Source organism: Panthera pardus, unplaced genomic scaffold (genome assembly GCF_024362965.1).
Source record: "Panthera pardus isolate Hobbes unplaced genomic scaffold, ASM2436296v1 HiC_scaffold_27, whole genome shotgun sequence".
Taxonomy (NCBI): domain Eukaryota; kingdom Metazoa; phylum Chordata; class Mammalia; order Carnivora; family Felidae; genus Panthera; species Panthera pardus.
This window is the reverse complement of record NW_026526843.1, coordinates 44,222,657-44,240,581: the sequence shown is the minus strand read 5'-3', so window position 1 is coordinate 44,240,581 and position 17,925 is coordinate 44,222,657. Positions and strand designations below refer to the sequence as shown.

The following is a 17,925-nucleotide window of genomic DNA, read 5'->3' as shown; positions in this document are numbered from 1 at the left end:
TCACAGCAGGGACATTCTTTGTTCCATCAACCTAGGCCGAGTTCCAACAACTGTCCTAGTTTCAGTCTACAGCCTCTAATTACTATGATTTCTCCTGTGGTGGCCTGAAGAGCAAAGATATTTTGCGTTCAGCGAGATTCCAAGGGGTGCGTGAGTCTTGCGGAGGCATTTTTAGTATGGACTAAAAGCCTATGCTTCGCGTTGCCGTAGAAACCTGACGTCATAGGGCGACCGTGACGAATTTTTAATAAGCCCTAGTTTGGAGAGCAGGTCTCGACCTCAGATGTTTGGGACTCAGCTGAGAGTGTGGGGTCCCGCTGAGGGGGCTGAACCGCCTTGGAGTGTGAGGAGACAGAGGAATCCAGATCCAGCTTTTCCCGCTTTGGGGCTCGGTGCCCCTGCTGTCTTGTATGTAAAGCCATTGTGGTCCCTCCCAGCTCCAGTGAGTGTAAGTGTTCCTGCAGGGGTGTCCTGGAGCTGCTTTCCTCTAAAGACAAGGATGCGGGAGGTTAAGACAGGTAACTTAACCTCTCTGTGCACCAGCTTCCCCCCTCTGTACAGTGGAGATGAGAATGCTTCACTCAGGATCGCTGAGAACAGTCAGCAATTGGACTGAGCAAACCCATAGCCCTGTGGTTATTGCGGGGTCATAAATGCCTGCCTGAATTCAGGCCATTTCTTATGCCTTTCCAATTTTGTTGTTAGGAGATAAAGAGGAGAAAAAAGGCTCTGGTGAGAAGCCCATTAAAACATGTGGTTGCTATGACCACCACCTGGTTGTATGTCATTGTCAGTAACCTAGTGCCTGGCTTGGTCCTGGCCACATAGTTACACCAGTAAGGGATTGTGATAGCTGGATCTGTCTTTTCCTGTGGAGCTCTTCATACCAGCGGCCCAGCTCATATCAGGTGCCTGAAGAAGGCAGGTTTTGAGGATCTGAGTCCTGATGGCTGCTGAAGTTTCTACTCCAGGTTCAAGGGCAGCAGTCCTCAGGAGAGCCCAAAACCTTGCATTCCTGGTGGAATATGAGGCCTGGATCAATGACTTTATTGATCTGAACAAAAGCATGTTTTAGAATAGCTCCTATGAAGTTCACAAACTAGCCTAAAAGTAGAGAAGCTGCGTTGATCTCATCTTGAGAGAAGAGGTTTACCAGATGGAATGTCATTCCTTCAGTAGCTGTATGGTTTGTAGTAGCCCCTGAGGCTCATTTTAGGGAAGTCTTTTGTCTGAAAGCACTGAATTATCCAGCTTGAGGAAGGAATGTGATCTTTAACATGCATTTGGAATAAATTTACCTAAGTTGTTCTCGCTGGGTAAATATTATTCAGTGATTCTCATATTTCTCACAGATGTGTGTTGAAAAATGCATTTGGTTAAAGTATTCCTAGTAATTTGAGAATGTAATATAGTTCCCTGGCTGCTGTGTTTTTATCCATTTTATAATGAAACATTTTAGGAAACCAGAAATTTTACAAATATTAAACATGTCAGTTATAAGAATTTATATTTTAAAAAATACTTCTGTGTTTTATTATTATATACTTATTATACTGAGCCTTATATCCTATAATAACCAGGTACTCTTAAATATAGTTATGTTTACTTTCCCAGTATATAACAGTTTCAGTTCTTTGTTACCTGGCCTCCACCCCACCCCCTGCCCACTATGTATCCAGGCAAGCACTTATCTTCTCTCACTGTAGATTAGTTTTCATGTCCTAGAATTTTATTTAAATGGAATCCTAAAGGTTTTTTGCTTTTTTGGTTTTGGTCTGGCTTCGTTCACTGAGCCTATTTATTTAGATTTACCTTTTTTTTTTTTTTTGCATGTATCAATAGTTCATTCTCTTTTTTTAAGTTTATTTATTTTGAGGTGGTGGGGAGGGGCAGAGAGAAAGAATCCCAAGGAGGGATTGGGTTGGGAGGCTCAAACTCATGAACCATGAGATCATGACCTGAGCTGAAGTCAGGCTCTTAACTGACTGAGCCACCCAGGCGACTAAATAGTTTATAATTTTTTAATTGATGAGTAGCATCCCAGTATATGGATATGTTACAATTTGTTTGAAATTTGTTTTTTTTTTAAATTAAACCTCCAATGACCATTTGTGTATAACTTTTTGCATGGATATATGCTTTCTTTCTCTAGTATTTCCCCCAGAGTAAATACTTAAGAGTGCAATGGCTGGATCATATAGTAGATGTAAGACTAACATTGTTAAGAAACTACCAAACTGGTTGTACCATTTTTCCCTTGTCACCAGCAGTGTATGGGAGTGTCCTCTACAACCCTGCTAATGAATGGTATGGTCAATCTTTTTAATTATAACCATTCTCATGGGGATGTAGTGGTATGAAATTATAGTTTTAATTTACAATTCCCTAATGAAGTTAAGCATATTTTCATGTGTTTTTTTTTTTTGCCACTTCTACATCTTTGATGAAGTGTCTATTCAAAATTGTCCTCCATTTTTTTTATTGTAGTGTCATTTTTTTTCTAATTGACTTTATAGATTTTCTATATTCTAGATACAGGTCCTTTGTCAGATATGTAATTTGCATGTATATTCTGCCAATCAGTGCCTTGTTTTTTAATTATTTTAACAGTGTCTTAGGAAGAGCAGTTTTTTACTTGGAGGAAGTCCAGTTTATATATTAGTTCACTTATAGATTATAGTTTTGGTATCTCCTGTATGAAATCTTCAACTAATCCAAGGTCACAAGGACTTTTTCCTATGTTTCTTCTAAAAGATTGATAGCTTTAGGTTATATACTTAAGTCTGTGATCCATTTTGAGTGGACTTTTGTATATAGCGTGATACATGGGTAACAATTTATATTTGTGTATATGATATGCACTTGTCCTAGTACCATTTGTTGATAAGACTCCCGTTTCTCCACTAAATTGCTTTTGCCCACTTTTCAAAAATCAGTTGTCCATATATGTGTGGGTCTGTTTCTGGACTCTTTAATCTTTTTCTTCAATCTACTTGTCTACCTTGATTCTAATACCATACTGCTTGATTACTATATGTTTTAAATGAGTCTTAAAATCTGAGAGTGTTCATCCTCCAACTTGATTCTTTTTCAAAGTTGTTTTTCATGGTCTAGATCCTCTGAATTTCCATATAAACTTCAGAATTGGCCTGCCAATTTCTTTAAAAATATTTTCTAGTATTTTTATTTGGATTGCATTGAATATATGGATGTATTTAAGGAGAAGTAACATTGAAATAATACTGAATCTTCCAAGCTGTGAAGATAGTTGTCTCTCCATTCATTTAGGTCTTTAATTTTTCTAAGCAATATTGTGTAGTGTTCAGTGAACAAGCTTTGCACATATGTGGACAGATGATCCATAACTATTTCATACTTTTTGATGTTATTGTAAAATACATTGTTTTATAAATATAATTCCCAATTATTTTATTTTCACTAAGCTGTCAGCAGCCAAATATTTAATAATAACTGTTGCAGGATCTTTTTGGTTGAAAGCACAGACCACTCTAGGATGAAAAAGTTACCTGATGGATAACATGCATTTGACTGTTTCTATATCAGCTTTTTGACATCATTGGCAATGTACTGAAACTAGGGAGAAAAATGTCACAGAGACAATTCTACAGGTCATAGCCAGAAAAATCAGTCACTAAAATGAAGTAGTTATGTGTGGTTAGAATTGAACCAGTTAAATTGTGGGGTTTTTCTTTTTGTCCCTTGAATTGATGAATTCTGGGTACTTGAATGGTGAGACAGGGGAAGGAGAGAGCATGTACATATATGAGTATGTATGTTTGTATGTATGTGTATGTTGCTGAAGCTGCCAGGAATCTTTATTGTGAAGAATATTTCAGGTTAATTACTTTACTGTGGTTGTGTCAGTCCTGTTCACTTCCTAGCATATAATAGGAAGTAAGTCACAGTGTTTTTTTCTCCAGCTTTAGTTGGCCAGCATGGTTACCATGGTGACTCTGTGACTGCTGTGGGATTTGGTGCAGATTGAGCATTGTTTTATAATTCTAGCCCAAATTGCTTATTAGTAACATGGTTGTCAAGTGTTGTTTTTCTGATTTCCTCATTCCTTCCTGTGTTATTCATTGAAATTTGACTGAAGGTAGAGATTTCTCTTCTCCCTGTTTTATGTGTTTTTAAAATTCATATCAGTATGAGTAATAGATTTCTATTTTGCAGAAAGAGTTACCATTTGATGCTACAATTATTTATTTTTATGCTTAAATGTCTCAGAATTGGCCAATGGAAGCCCCTTCAAGTTGACTTCTATGTCTATTTGACAACTGCTTAGAATTCTTTCAATATTTACTTTGTCTCCTGAGGCTATCTTCTAATCTATAGAAAGGAAATCACCTCAGATCATCATTTTGAGGAATTGAAGAGAAAAAATCTGAAAATAACAACCTACGGTGTGTGGCATCTAGTAGGCTCTCAGTGGGTGCTAATTCTCCATTCCAATTTTGCCTTCTTCACTCTGTCAATATGTTACCTCTGACATGAACATGATAGCAGGACTACCAGAGAGAATATTTGGACATGGAACAGCAAGCAGGGATGAGCCCCCATTCACATGATGTGAGAGCTTCAGTGTCACTGCTGTGTGTGTGAGGAGGCTGTGGGATGGAGGTAGGGAAGAGGCACAGCGTCATTGCACAGCTTCCTGTGAACTGGGTGGGGACAGGCAAGCACATGCTCACCCACTGCTGTTGTGTTTCATGTGTTTTCCCTTCCTTTCACTTTCTGTTCTATTCCATGTGATGTCTGAACCCCTGACTCTTCCTTTCTAGTGGAACAACAGACAGGCATGTGAATTCTGAGCCCTGAAAACAGGAACCGATAGAGAAGAACAAAGTGTGATGTAGAGTGTGCTAGACTGGTTCCTAGAGCAAGAATGAAGAGATCAGGGTCCCATCATTGGGACACTTTAGGTAAGTCACTATGCTTCCACAAGCCTTGTCTATACAACAGGATAACAGTACCCAATTCTCCCAACCACCTGGGAGTATTATGAAATTTAAGTGTGATCCCATGTGGGAAAGCAATCTGTGGTCGTATGTGTGAAGGAAGGACCAGTGTGCTTTTGAGTAATCACATTAACAGAGACATCACAGATATCATTGAACTCTGAATGGGAGACATAAAATTAATGGTACACAAACATCAGATGCTTAGGTCAAGATTTCTCCAAATGTAGTCTTGCAGAAGTCCAGGGGAGGGATGAGGGTGGATTGACCCAGTACTGCCACAGTGTGCAAATGACAAGGGATAGCCTTGGACAGGATGTGTTGGTGATAGGACAGGTGGGGCCTGAGGTGGCTGTGGGTGGGGGTACATGAGGATAAGTCTGAATGAAGGATGAGCACTTGGCTTTTGTTCAGCCAAGTGCAGACACGGTGGTGCTGTTTCCTGAGATCGGTTGTTTCATGCACTTTTGAGACATTCTCATGATAATTAGGTAAGCAGAAGTGGTTATGGTAAAAGCGATTTACAAAATGGATCATTTAATGAATAGGATTTAGTTGTAAAACTATTACACTTTATTAAACACACATGCAGACTATAAAACTATATAAATATCATATTGTAAGTATTTATTTAAAGTAGCTAGCATTTTTGAGATGTTACTGTGCACCCAGCAGTGTTCTAATAGTGTATTAACTCAATTCTCAAAACAATAACCCATGACATAAGGGTGATTTTATTTTCCATTTTATAGAAGAGGAAACTGAGGCACAGGTTTTTTAATCTCTTAAAATCACAGAGAGCTAGGTATCCCAAAGTCTTTGCAGAATTTTTTAAATAATAGGATTGTGGACTATTTACTCTTGTAAAGACCAAAATTCAAAGCAATGTTTATTTAAAACTGCTGTGTCTTCTATAGTAACACACAACCCCAATTTTCTACATGAGGCAATCGAGTGACTGTAAGGTGAAGCAAAAGAATTCAGACTCATACAGAACTAGGATTTGGACCTGGTCTGTCTCCAGAAGCCACATTCCTAACCAGTAACCTTAGGTAGGAAGAAAAAGACATTTGTTGCACTATGTCAGCCTACTATGGGTGATGTTAGGTCAGGACGATCTGTATCTCTTTGGGTGGAAACTATGTTTCAGTAGGCGTTTGCAGTGTACCAAATGGTATTTATTTAAGAAAAACGAAAAAGTAGTAATTATAGACAAAAAAATGTGTCAATGATGAACAAAGCTAGACCCTGGTTAAAGTGGTAAGGACAGATTTTAATCAGCAATATACTTTTGCGACAGGGTAGAGTCCAGTATGAACTCATCTCAACTTCAATTTGTCTAGAGGTGACTGAGAAGTTTAAAGGGAACATGAGGGAATAGGAAGAGGAGTGAGTAGGAGTTAAGTAGATTCAAGGAAGTGAAAAATTACAAAAATAATGAAGTGGGTTTCATCCAGGTGAAACTCATCTGAGTTTGTTAACTGGCCTTTATTCAAGTTAGATTTCTATTCTCCCACAGAGGCTGGAGGCAGGGGCCCTATCTTCAGGTGCTCGCTGGAACAAACAGTAAATTGTTCTGGAAGCCTTGAGTTTTCTCAGGCGATCACTTTAAGGAGGTTTAGGCTCGTCTTAGAGATGCAGCCTTCAGCTGTTAGAAACTATGGTAGTGTTTTGGGGCGCCTGGGTGGCTCAGTCGGTTAAGCGTCCGACTTCGGCTCAGGTCATGATCTCGCGGTCCGTGAGTTCAAGCCCCGCGTCGGGCTCTGTGCTGACTGCTCAGAGCCTGGAGCCTGTTTCAGATTCTGTGTCTCCCTCTTTCTCTGACCCTCCCCTGTTCATGCTCTCTCTCTCTCTCTGTCTCAAAAATAAATAAACGTTAAAAAATTAAAAAAAAAAAAAAAGAAACTATGGTAGTGTTTAGATCAAGACTTAATTGTCCAGGGTTGAGGTGTAGTCAAGAAGAGTGCTAAGAGGAGTATGCCTAGAGTTTTGTCCAGGAGAGAATCTTCGTCAAGGGTGATAATTATAAAAAAGAGAATAATCATGAAAATTACTATGAATTAGACAAATTCTGTTAAAATAATTCCTTGGACTTTCATGGTATTTTTTTTTTTCCTCTTATGAACCCAAAGTGCTTTTCAGATGGGAATCACATTGCTCTGTGTTCTAGGCTTTGTTGGATGGGAGGCAGGGCTGATGTGACCACTCTTGATAGGTGAGGCCAGAGGAGGTGTGGTATTTTACCCAGGGTCACCTAGAGTTAGTGGGTTAGGTTCGCCTATGGATCCAAGTATGTCTCTTGACTGGTACTCAGTTTTCTGTACATCAAATATAGCACTAGCTTTGTTCTTATATGTAGTGAATCACTTTAAGAGCTCACAGGATATGTTCTCTTTAAAGTTAACCTGCAAATAATATACAAAGACACTGAGTCTCTTCAAATAAAAAGAAATAGAGTATTGATTATCCTCTCCTTCCCTAATCTCTATTGGGAGGTTAGAAGAAAAATTCCTGGAATCATGCATGCAGCATGTACTTTTCTGTGTCTGGCTTCTTTCAGTCAACATAAAGTATATTTACATTATCATTATCCATAGTTTTAGATTGTTAATTTTCATTGGTTGTATAGCAAGTAGTACATTATGTGGGTATTTTACAATATATGTATCTGTTTTGGGAATTTACATATTTTTATATTTTTGACTTATTTTGAGTAATGGTACTATGAATGTTCTTCTGCATATTTTTTGATGGATATATATTTTCATTTCTCTTGGACATATACCAAAGAGTGGCACTTCTAGTCATAGAGTATGCATATGTTGAGTACATCAGACAGTGCCAAGCAGTTTTTCAAGTGGTTGTTCCAGTCTATGTTCCTACCAGCAGTATGTGAGAGTTCCACTTTTTCCAAATTTTCGACAATACTTGGTATATTCCACCTTTTTCATTTTGTTATTCTGGTGGGCATGTAGTGGTATGTCATTTTGATTTTAACTTTAATTTCTCTGTTTTAATTTTTCTTTAACTGTCTCTAAAATATTTAATTTTTTTAATATAAAGAAAATATATTTCTTTAATATAAAGAAAATTTTCTTAACCTTCTAATTTATTTGCTGAAAAAAACTGGATCATTTGTCCTGTGGAGTTTAAATTTTGGGTTTTGCTAATTATATCCTTATTGTGTTATTTGTTATATTCCTCCAGCTCCTCCCATTGCCTTTATTTATTTATGCCTTTATTTATTTATTTACTTACTTACTTACTCATTTGTTTATTTATGTATTATTTTTTTAGAGAGCACAAGCAACAGAGGGGCAGAGGGAGAGGGAGAGAGAGAATCTAAAACAGACTCCACACCCAGCTCATAATTCAATGTTGGGCTCAATCTCACGACCCTAAGATTATGACCCAAGCCAAAATCAAGAGTTGGATGCCTAACCGACTGAGCCATCCAGGTGCCTCTTTTCTATTGACTTTAAGTTGATAATTAGGTTTAGAGGCTTGTTAAGATTCAGGTTTTTTGCAAGAGTACCTTAGATGTGGTGTTGTTTAGTTCTATAGTATTACACCATGAAGCTGATTTTGTCTAGTTGTCTCCTGTTGTGACACTAAGATTGATCACTTAATTTGAGTATTCTTAACCTAATCCATTGAGTATAAAATTACCCATGTGCTTTTCACCTTATGGTTTATACAATTTTTGAAGATTGTTGCCTGGGTCTGCATTTCATTAAAGACTACAAAATAGTGTTCTAATTCTGATTTCTCCTGCATTCATTAGCTAAAATTATTTTATTGAAAAAAACCCTAACCTAATTCACTTTTAGGTTGTGCTGAGCTTGGTTTGCACACGAAGAGAAGGATGACTGTATAATTCTTTTGCAGTATTTCCACTTTTCTTTTTTTTATTATTTTTAATGTTTATTTATTTTTGACAGAGAGAGAGAGACAGAGCATGAATGGGGCAGGGGAAGAGAGAGAGGGAGACACAGAATACAAAGCAAGCTCCAGGCTCTGAGCTGTCAGCACAGAGCCCGATGTGAAGCTCGAACTCAGGGACAGTGAGAACATGACTTGAGCCAAAGTCAGACGCTCAACCAACTGAGCCACCCAGGTGCACCTATTTCCACTTTTCAAAATAATGATTTGTTTCACTAGAATCCTCCAAAGGTGAGCAGTGAGTTCATTTTATTTTGTTTTGCATTTTGGTTACAGTGTCATCATGAACTCATAGATCTTTATATTTGATATGTTTTAATCCATTATGGTCATGAATCATTTTGATCTTCAAAATGTTCTATGTTTGGCCAGTGGAAGTTCCTTCAGATTGACTTTTGAGTCTTTTCCTTTCTTCTTTTTTTCTTTTTTTTTTTTTTTCTTTTTGAGAGAGAGAGAGTGCACGAGCCGGGGAAAGGCACAGAGGGAGAGAGAGAATCTCAAGCAGTCTCCATGTTCAGCATACAACTCCAATCTCACAGCTTAATCTCATGACTGTGAGATCATGACCTGAGCCAAAATTAAGAGTTAGACATTTAACTGACTGAGCCACCCAGATACCACTGGCTTCTGAGACTTATTTAACATGCTTTCTGGTAATATAGTTTGGCATAATTCATCTGATACAACTCCTACCGCAGACCTGGAATCAGCCATTTTTCCAAGGAAGCCTGGTTCCTTTTAGTGGGAAATGATTTTAGAGGGTTCAATCAGGGTACTAGAGGTGCTCATTGCCACTTGGTTAGCCATTGTTTCTTGACCTTTTTAATGCATGCAGCCTGTAAATACTTATTATATATATTTTAAGATATTATTTTAAAATAGATGTTATTTTATAGAGCAGTTTTAGGCACATAGTAAAACTGAGTGGAAAGTATAGAGATTTCCCATATATGCCTTGCCCTGCACATACATAGCCTCTCCCATTATCAAAGTAGTACATTTGTTATCATTGGTGAAGCTATTTTAACACATCATTATCACCCAAAGTCCACAGTTTACTTTATGGTTCATTCTTGGTGTTGTGCCTTTTATGGGTTTGGAAAATGTATAATGATATGTATCTATCTGTATCTATACAGAAAGTACTCTGTACTTTCACTGCCCTAAAAATCCTCTGTGTTTCATGAATTCATCGCTTTTCCCACTCTAATCCCTGGCAACCACTGATCTTTTACTGTCACCATAGTTTTGCCTATTTCAAAATGTCATATGGTTGGAATCTTATAGTGTGTAGCTTTTTCAGATTCGCTTCTTACACCTAATAACATGTATTTAAGGTTCTTCCGTGTCTTCATGCCTTGATTCTTCATTGCTTGTTATCACTGAAAATATTCCATTGTCTTTATGTACCACAGTTTATTTATCCATTATTTTGTAAGGACATCTTGGATTATTTCAGGTTTTGGCCATTATGAATAAAGCTGCTGTAAACATTTGTGTGCAGGTTTTTGTGAGTACAAAACTTTTCAACTCCTTTGAGTACACAGTGGGGAGCATGATTGTTGGATCACATGGTAAGAGGATGTTTAGTTTTGTAAGAAACTGCCAAACTGTCTACAAAAGTGACTGTACTATTTTGTATTCCCATTACCAATGAATGAGAATTCTTATGTGCTACATTCATGACATCATTTGGTGTTGTCAGTGTTCTGGATTTTGGTCATTCTAATAGGTGTGTAGTGGTTTCTTGTTTTAATTTGCATTTCTTTGGTGACATATGATGTGGAGCATCTTTTTTTTAATGTTTCAAGTTTCATTTTAAATTCTAGTTGGTTAACATATAGTATAACATTAGTTTCAGGAGTATAGTTTAGTGATTCAACACTTACATATAAGACATAGTGCTCATCACAAGTGCCCTACTTAATACCCCTCACCCATTTAGCCCATCCCCCTGCCCATATCTCCTCAGTTTTTTCTCTATAGTTAAGAGTCTCTTGGGGAGCCTGCTGGCTCAGTCAGTTGAGCGTCCAACATCAGCTCAGGTCATGATCTCATGGTTCGCAAGTTTGAGCCCTACATTGGGCTCCCTGCTGTCAGGGCAGAGCCCAGTTTGGATCATATTTACCCCTCTCTTTCTGCTTCTCTGTCACTGGAGCTCTCTCAAAAATAAATAAATAGTTAAAAAAAGAAAACTGAGTCTGTTATGATTTGTTTCCCTCTCTTTTTTTTCTTTCCCCTATGTTCATCTTTTTTGTTTCTTAAAATCCACATATGATATTTGTCTTTCTCTGACTGACTTATTTTGCTTAGCATAACAAACTCAAGCTCCATCCACTTCTTTGCAAATGGCAAGATTTCATTCTTTTTCATGGCTGAGTAATACCCCATTATATATTTGTATGTATATGTATGTGTATATACGTCCATCATATCTTCTTTATCCATTCATCAGTTGATGGGCATCTGAGATGTTTCTATAATTTGGCTATTGGTGATAATGCTGCTATAAATATCAGGGTCCACATGCCCCTTTGGTCAGTATTTTTGTATCTTATGGGAAATACCCAATGGTGTAATTGCTGGGTCATAGGGAGGTTTATTTTTAACTATTTGAGGAAAGGGTATACTGTTTTCCAGAGGGGTTGCACCAGTTTGCACTCCCATAAACAGTGTAAGAGGGCTCTCCCTTCTCCACATCTTCCCCAATATCTGTTGTTTCCTGTGTTCTTAATTTTAGCCATTCTGACAGGTGTGAGGTGATATCTCATCATCATGGTTTTAATTTGTATTTCCCTGAGGATGAGTGATATTGAGCTTTTTTTTCCCCATGGGTCTGTGAGCCATCTGTATGTCTTCTTTGAAAAATTGTCTATTAATGTCTTCTTCCCATTTTTTAATATATGAAATTTATTGTCAAATTGGTTTACATACAACACCCAGTGTTCATCCCAAAAGGTGCCCTCCTCAATACCCATCACCCACCCTTCCCTCCCTCCCACCCACCATCAACCCTGAGTCTGTTCTCAGTTTTTAAGAGTCTCTTATGCTTTGGGTCTCTCCCACTCTAACCTCGTTTTTTTTTCCTTCCCCTCCCCCATGGGTTTCTGTTAAGTTTCTCAGGATCCACATAAGAGCGAAAACATATAGTATCTGTCTTTCTCTGTATGGCTTATTTCACTTAGAATCACACTCTCCAGTTCCATCCACTTTGCTACAAAGGGCCATATTTCATTCTTTCTCATTGCCATGCAGTACTCCATTGTGTATCTAAACCACAATTTCTTTATCCATTCATCAGTTGATGGACATTTAGGCTCTTTCCATAATTTGGCTATTGTTGAGAGTGCTGCTATAAACATTGGGGTACAAGTGCCCCTATGCATCAGTACTCCTGTATCCCTTGGATAAATTCCTAGCAGTGCTATTGCTGGCTCATAGGGTAGGTCTATTTTTAATTTTTTGAGGAACCTCCACACTGTATTCCAGAATGGCTGCACCAATTTGCATTCCCACCAACAGTGCAAGAGGGTTCCCGTTTCTCCACATCATATTCAGCATCTATAGCCTCCCGATTTTTTCATTTTGGCCACTCTGACATGCGTGAGGTGATATCTGAGTGTGGTTTTGATTTGTATTTCACTGATGAGGAGCGACGTTGAGCATCTTTTCATGTGCCTGTTGGCCATCCGGATGTCTTCTTTAGAGAAGTGTCTATTCATGTTTTCTGCCCGTTTCTTCACTGGATTATTTGTTTTTCAGGTGTGGAGTTTGGTGAGCTCTTTATAGATTTTGGATACTAGCCCTTTGTCCGATATGTCATTTGCAAATGTCTTTTCCCATTCCGTTGGTTGCCTTTTACTTTTGTTGATTGTTTCCTTTGCTGTGTAGAAGCTTTTTATCTTCATGAGGTCCCAATAGTTCATTTTTGCTTTTAATTCCCTTGCCTTTGGGAATGTGTCAAGTAAGAAATTGCTGCGGCTGATGTCAGAGAGGTCTTTTCCTGCTTTCTTCTCTAGGGTTTTGATGGTTTCCTGTCTCACATTCAGGTCCTTTATCCATTTTGAGTTTATTTTTGTGAATGGTGTGAGAAAGCGGTCTAGTTTCAATCTTCTGGATGTTGCTGTCCAGTTCTCCCAGCACCATTTGTTAAAAAGACTGTCTTTTTTCCATTGGCTATTCTTTCCTGCTTTGTCAAAGATGAGTTGGCCATACTTTTGTGGGTCTAGTTCTGGCATTTCTATTCTCTTCCATCGGTCTATGTGTCTGTTTTTGTGCCAATACCATGCTGTCTTGATGATTACAGCTTTGTAGTAGAGGCTAAAGTCTCGGACTGTAATGCCTCCTGCTTTGGTCTTCTCTTCAAAATTACTTTGGCTATTCGGGGCCTTTTGTGGCTCCATACAAATTTTAGGATTGCTTGTTGTAGCTTGGAGAAGAATGCTGGTGCAATTTTGATTGGGATTGCATTGAATGTGTAGATAGCTTTGGGTAGTATTGACATTTTAACAATATGTATTCTTCCAACCCATGAGCACGGAATGTTTTTCCATTTCTTTATATCTTCGTCAATTTCCTTCATAAGCTTTCTATAGTTTTCAGCATACAGATCTTTTACATCTTTGGTTAGATTTATCCCTAGGTATTTTATGCTTCTTGGTGCAATTGTGAATGGGATCAGTTTCTTTATTTGTCTTTCTGTTGCTTCATTATTAGTGTATAAGAATACAACTGATTTCTGTACATTGATTTTGTATCCTGCGACTTTGCTGAATTCATGTATCAGTTCTAGCAGACTTTTGGTGGAGTCAATCAGATTTTCCATGTATAATATCATGTCATCTGCAAAAAGTGAAAGCTTGACATCATCACTGCTAATTTTGATGCCTTTGATTTCTTTTTGTTGTCTGATTTCTGATGCTAGAACTTCCAACACTATGTTAAACAACAGCGGTGAGAGTGGCCATCCCTGTCGCGTTCCTGACCTCAGAGGAAAAGCTCTCAGTTTTTCCCCATTGAGGATGATGTTAGCTGTGGGCGTTTCATAAATGGCTTTTATGATGTTTAAGTATATTCCTTCTATCCTGATTTTCTCCAGGGTTTTTATTAAAAAAGCATGCTGAATTTTGTCAAATGCTTTTTCTGCATCGATTGACAGGATCATATGGTTATCTTTTATTTTATTAATGTGATATATCACGTTGATTGATTTGTGAATGTTGAACCAGCCCTGCAGCCCAGGAATGAATCCCACTTGATCATGGTGAATAATTGTTTTTATATGCTGTTGAATTCGATTTGCGAGTTCCTTATTGAAATTTTTTGCATCCATATTCATCAGGGACATTGGCCTGTAGGTCTCTTTTTTTACTGGATCTCTGTCTGGTTTAGGAATCAAAGTAATACTGGCTTCCTAGAATGAGTCTGGAAGTTTTCCTTCCCTTTCTATTTTTTGGAATAGGTTGAGAAGGATAGGTATTATCTCTGCTTTAAACGTCTGGTAGAACTCCCCTGGGAAGCCATCTGGTCCTGGACTCTTATTTGTTGGGATATTTTTGATAACCGATTCAATTTCTTCACTGGTTATGGGTCTGTTCAAGCTTTCTATTTCCTCCTGTTTGAGTTTTGGAAGTGTGTGGGTGTTTAGGAATTTGTCTATTTCTTCCAGGTTGTCCAGTTTGTTGGCATATAATTTTTCATAGTATTCCCTGATAATTGCTTGTATCTCTGAGGGATTGGTTGTAATAATTCCATTTGCATTCATGATTTTATCTATTTGGGTCATCTCCCCTTTCTTTTTGAGACACCTGGCTAGAGGTTTATCAATTTTGTTTCTTTTTTCAAAAAAAACAACTCTTGGTTTTGTTGATCTGCTCTACAGTTTTTTTAGATTCTATATTGTTTATTTCTGTTCTGATCTTTGTTATTTCTCTTCTTCTGCTGGGTTTAGGGTGTCTTTGCTGTTCTGCTTCTATTTCCTTTAAGTGTGCTTTTAGATTTTATATTTGGGATTTTTCTTGTTTCTTGAGATAGGCCTGGGTTGCAATTTATTTTCCTCTCATAACTGCCTTCGCTGTATCCCAAAGCATTTGGATTGTTGTATTTTCATTTTAATTTGTTTCCATATAGTTTTAAATTTCTTCTCTAATTGCCTGGTTGACCCATTCATTCTTTAGTAGGGTGTTCTTTAACTTCCATGTTTTTGGAGGTTTTCCAGACTTTTTCCTGTTGTTGATTTCAAGCTTCATAACATTGTGTTCTGAAAGTATGCATGGTATGATCTCAGTTCTTTTCTACTTATGAAGGGCTGTTTTGTGACCCAGTATGTGATCTATCTTGGAGAATGTTCCATGGGCACTCGAGAAGAAAGTTTATTCTGTTGCTTTGGAATGCAGAGTTCTAAATATATCTGTCAAGTCCATCTGATCCAATGTATCATTTAGGGCCCTTGTTTCTGTATTGACCATGTGTCTAGATGATCTATCCATTGTTGTAAGTGGAGTATTAAAGTCCCCTGCAATTACCACATTCTTATCAATAAGGTTTCTTATGTTTGTGAGTAATTGTTTTATATATTTGGGGGCTTCCGTGTTTGGTGCATAGACATTTATAATTGTTAGTTCTTCCTGATGGATAGACCCTGTAAATGGTTATATAATGCCCTTCTTCATCTCTTGTTACAGCCTTTAATTTAAAGTATAGTTTTTCTGATATAAGTATGGCTACTCCAGCTTTCTTTTGACTTCCAGTAGCATGATAAATATTTCTCCATCCCTTCACTTTTAATCTGAAGGTGTCCTGAGGTCTAAAATGAGTCTTTTGTAGACAGCAGATAGATGGGTCTTGTTTTTTTGTTTTTTGTTTTTTTTTTTTTGTTTTTTCCATTCTGATACCCTATGTCTTTTGGTTGGAGCATTTAATCCATTTACATTCAGTGTTATTATAGAAAGATATGGGTTTAGAGTCATTGTGATGTCTGTAGGTTTCATGCTTGTAGTGATGTCTCTGGTACTTTGTCTCACAGGGATCCCCCTTAGGTTCTCTTGTAGGGCTGGTTTAGTGGTGACTAATTCCTTCAGTTTTTGATTGTTTGGGAAGACGTTTATCTCTCCTTCTATTCTCAATGACAGACTTGCTGGAGAAAGGATTCTCTGCTGCATATTTTTCCTGTTCATCACATTGAAGATTTCCTGCCAGTCCTTTCTGGCCTGCCAAGTTTCAGTAGAGAGATCCATCACGAGTCTTATCGGTCTCCCTTTATAAGTTAGATCACGTTTATCCCTAGCTGCTTTCAGAATTTTCTCTTTATCCTTGTATTTTGCCAGTTTCACTATGATATGTCATGCAGATCGATTAAAGTTACGTCTGAAGGGAGTTCTCTGTGCCTCTTGGATTTCAATGCCTTTTTCCTTCCCCAGTTCAAGGAAGTTCTCAGCTATTATTTCTTCAAGTACACCTTCAACACGTTTCCCTCTCTCTTCCTCCTCTGGAATATCAATTATGCGTAGATTATTTCTCTTTAGTGCATCACTTAGTTCTCTAATTTTCCCCTCATACTCCTGGATTTTTTAATCTCTCTTTTTCTCAGCTTCTTCTTTTTCCATAATTTTATCTTCTAGTTCACCTATTCTCGCCTCTGCCTCTTCAATCCAAGCTGTGGTCACCTCCATTTTCTTTTGCAGCTCATTTATAGCATTTTTTAGCTCTTCCTAGCTGTTCCTTAGTCCCTTGATCTCTGGAGCATTAGATTCTCTGCTGTCCTCTATACTGTTTCAAGACCAGCGAGTAATTTTATGTCTATTATTCTAAATTCACTTTCTGTTATATTGTTTAAATCCTTTTTGATCAGTTCGTTAGCTATCGCTATTTCCTGGAGTTTCTTTTTAGGGGTAGTCTTCTGTTTCGTCATTTTGGATAGTCCCTGGAGTGGTGGGGACCTGCAGGGCTCTCCCACTGTGCTGTTTTGAATAACTTGTTGGTGGGCGGGGCCGCAGTCACACCTGAAGTCTGCCCCCAGCCCACTGCTGGGGCCACAGTCAGACTGGTGTGTACCCTCTTTTCCCCTCTCCTAGTGGCAGGATTCACTGTGGGGTGGCGTGGCCATTCTGGACTACTTGCACACTGCCAGGCTTGTGGTGCTGGGGATCTGGTGTATTAGCTGGGGTGGATCTGTAAGGTGTACAGGGGTGGGAGGGGCAGGCTCAGGTTGCTTTTCCTTTGGTGATCTGCTTTGGCAGGGGCCTTGCGACACTGGGAGGGATTCAGACCCGCCACAGGAGGGATGGATCAACAGAAGCACAGCGTTAGGTGTTTCAATGGTGCAAGCAAGTTCCATGACAGGAACTGGTTCCTTTTGGGGTTTTGGCTGGGGGATGGGCGGGAGAGATGGTGCTGGTGAGCGCCTTTGTTCCCTGCCAAGCTGAGCTCTGTCCTCAGTGGCTCAACAACTCTCCTTCCCGTTGTCCTCCAGCCCTCCCACTCTCTGAGCCAAGCTCTTAACTTGTAGCCTTCCAGATTTTAAGTCCCGCTTGCTGTCAGAACACGCTCCGTTCAGCCCCTCTGCTTTTGCAAGCCAGAGTTGGGGGCTCTGCTTTGCAGGCAGGCTGCCCTTCCGTCGTGGCTCCCTCCCACCAGTCCGTGTATCATGCACCGCCTCTTCGCCCTTCCTGCCCTCTTCTGTGGGCCTCTCATCTATGCTTGGCTCCAGAGAATCCGTTCTGCTAGTCTTCTGGTGGTTTTCTGGGTTATTTAGGCAGGTGTGGGTGGAATCTAAGTGATCAGCAGGACGTGGTGAGCCCAGTGTCCTCCTTCGCCGGCATCTTCCCTAGACTCCTCTTCTTCCCATTTCTTAATTGGCTTATTTGTTTTTTGGGTGTTGAGTTTGAGAAGTTCTTTATAGATTTTAGATACTAACCCTTTATCAGATATGTTATTTGCAAATATCTTCTCCCATTCTGTAGAATGCCTTTTAGTTTTGTTGATTATTTCCTTCCCTGTGGAGAAG

At 38.7% G+C, this 17,925-nt stretch overlaps 1 long non-coding RNA gene across 2 annotated transcripts in view; it reads left to right on the top strand.

The window, feature by feature from the left end:
• Positions 1 to 35: 35 nt before the first annotated feature.
• LOC109256461 (uncharacterized) overlaps positions 36 to 17,925 on the top strand; it is a 74,925-nt gene continuing 57,035 nt past the window's right edge. The window contains exons 1-2 of one of the 2 annotated variants that reach the window (XR_008418185.1): positions 36 to 518; positions 4,803 to 4,943. This is a non-coding gene — a long non-coding RNA (uncharacterized LOC109256461). The remainder of the gene's footprint in view (positions 519 to 4,802; positions 4,944 to 17,925) is intronic. The other variant, XR_002075663.2, reaches the window with a different exon arrangement.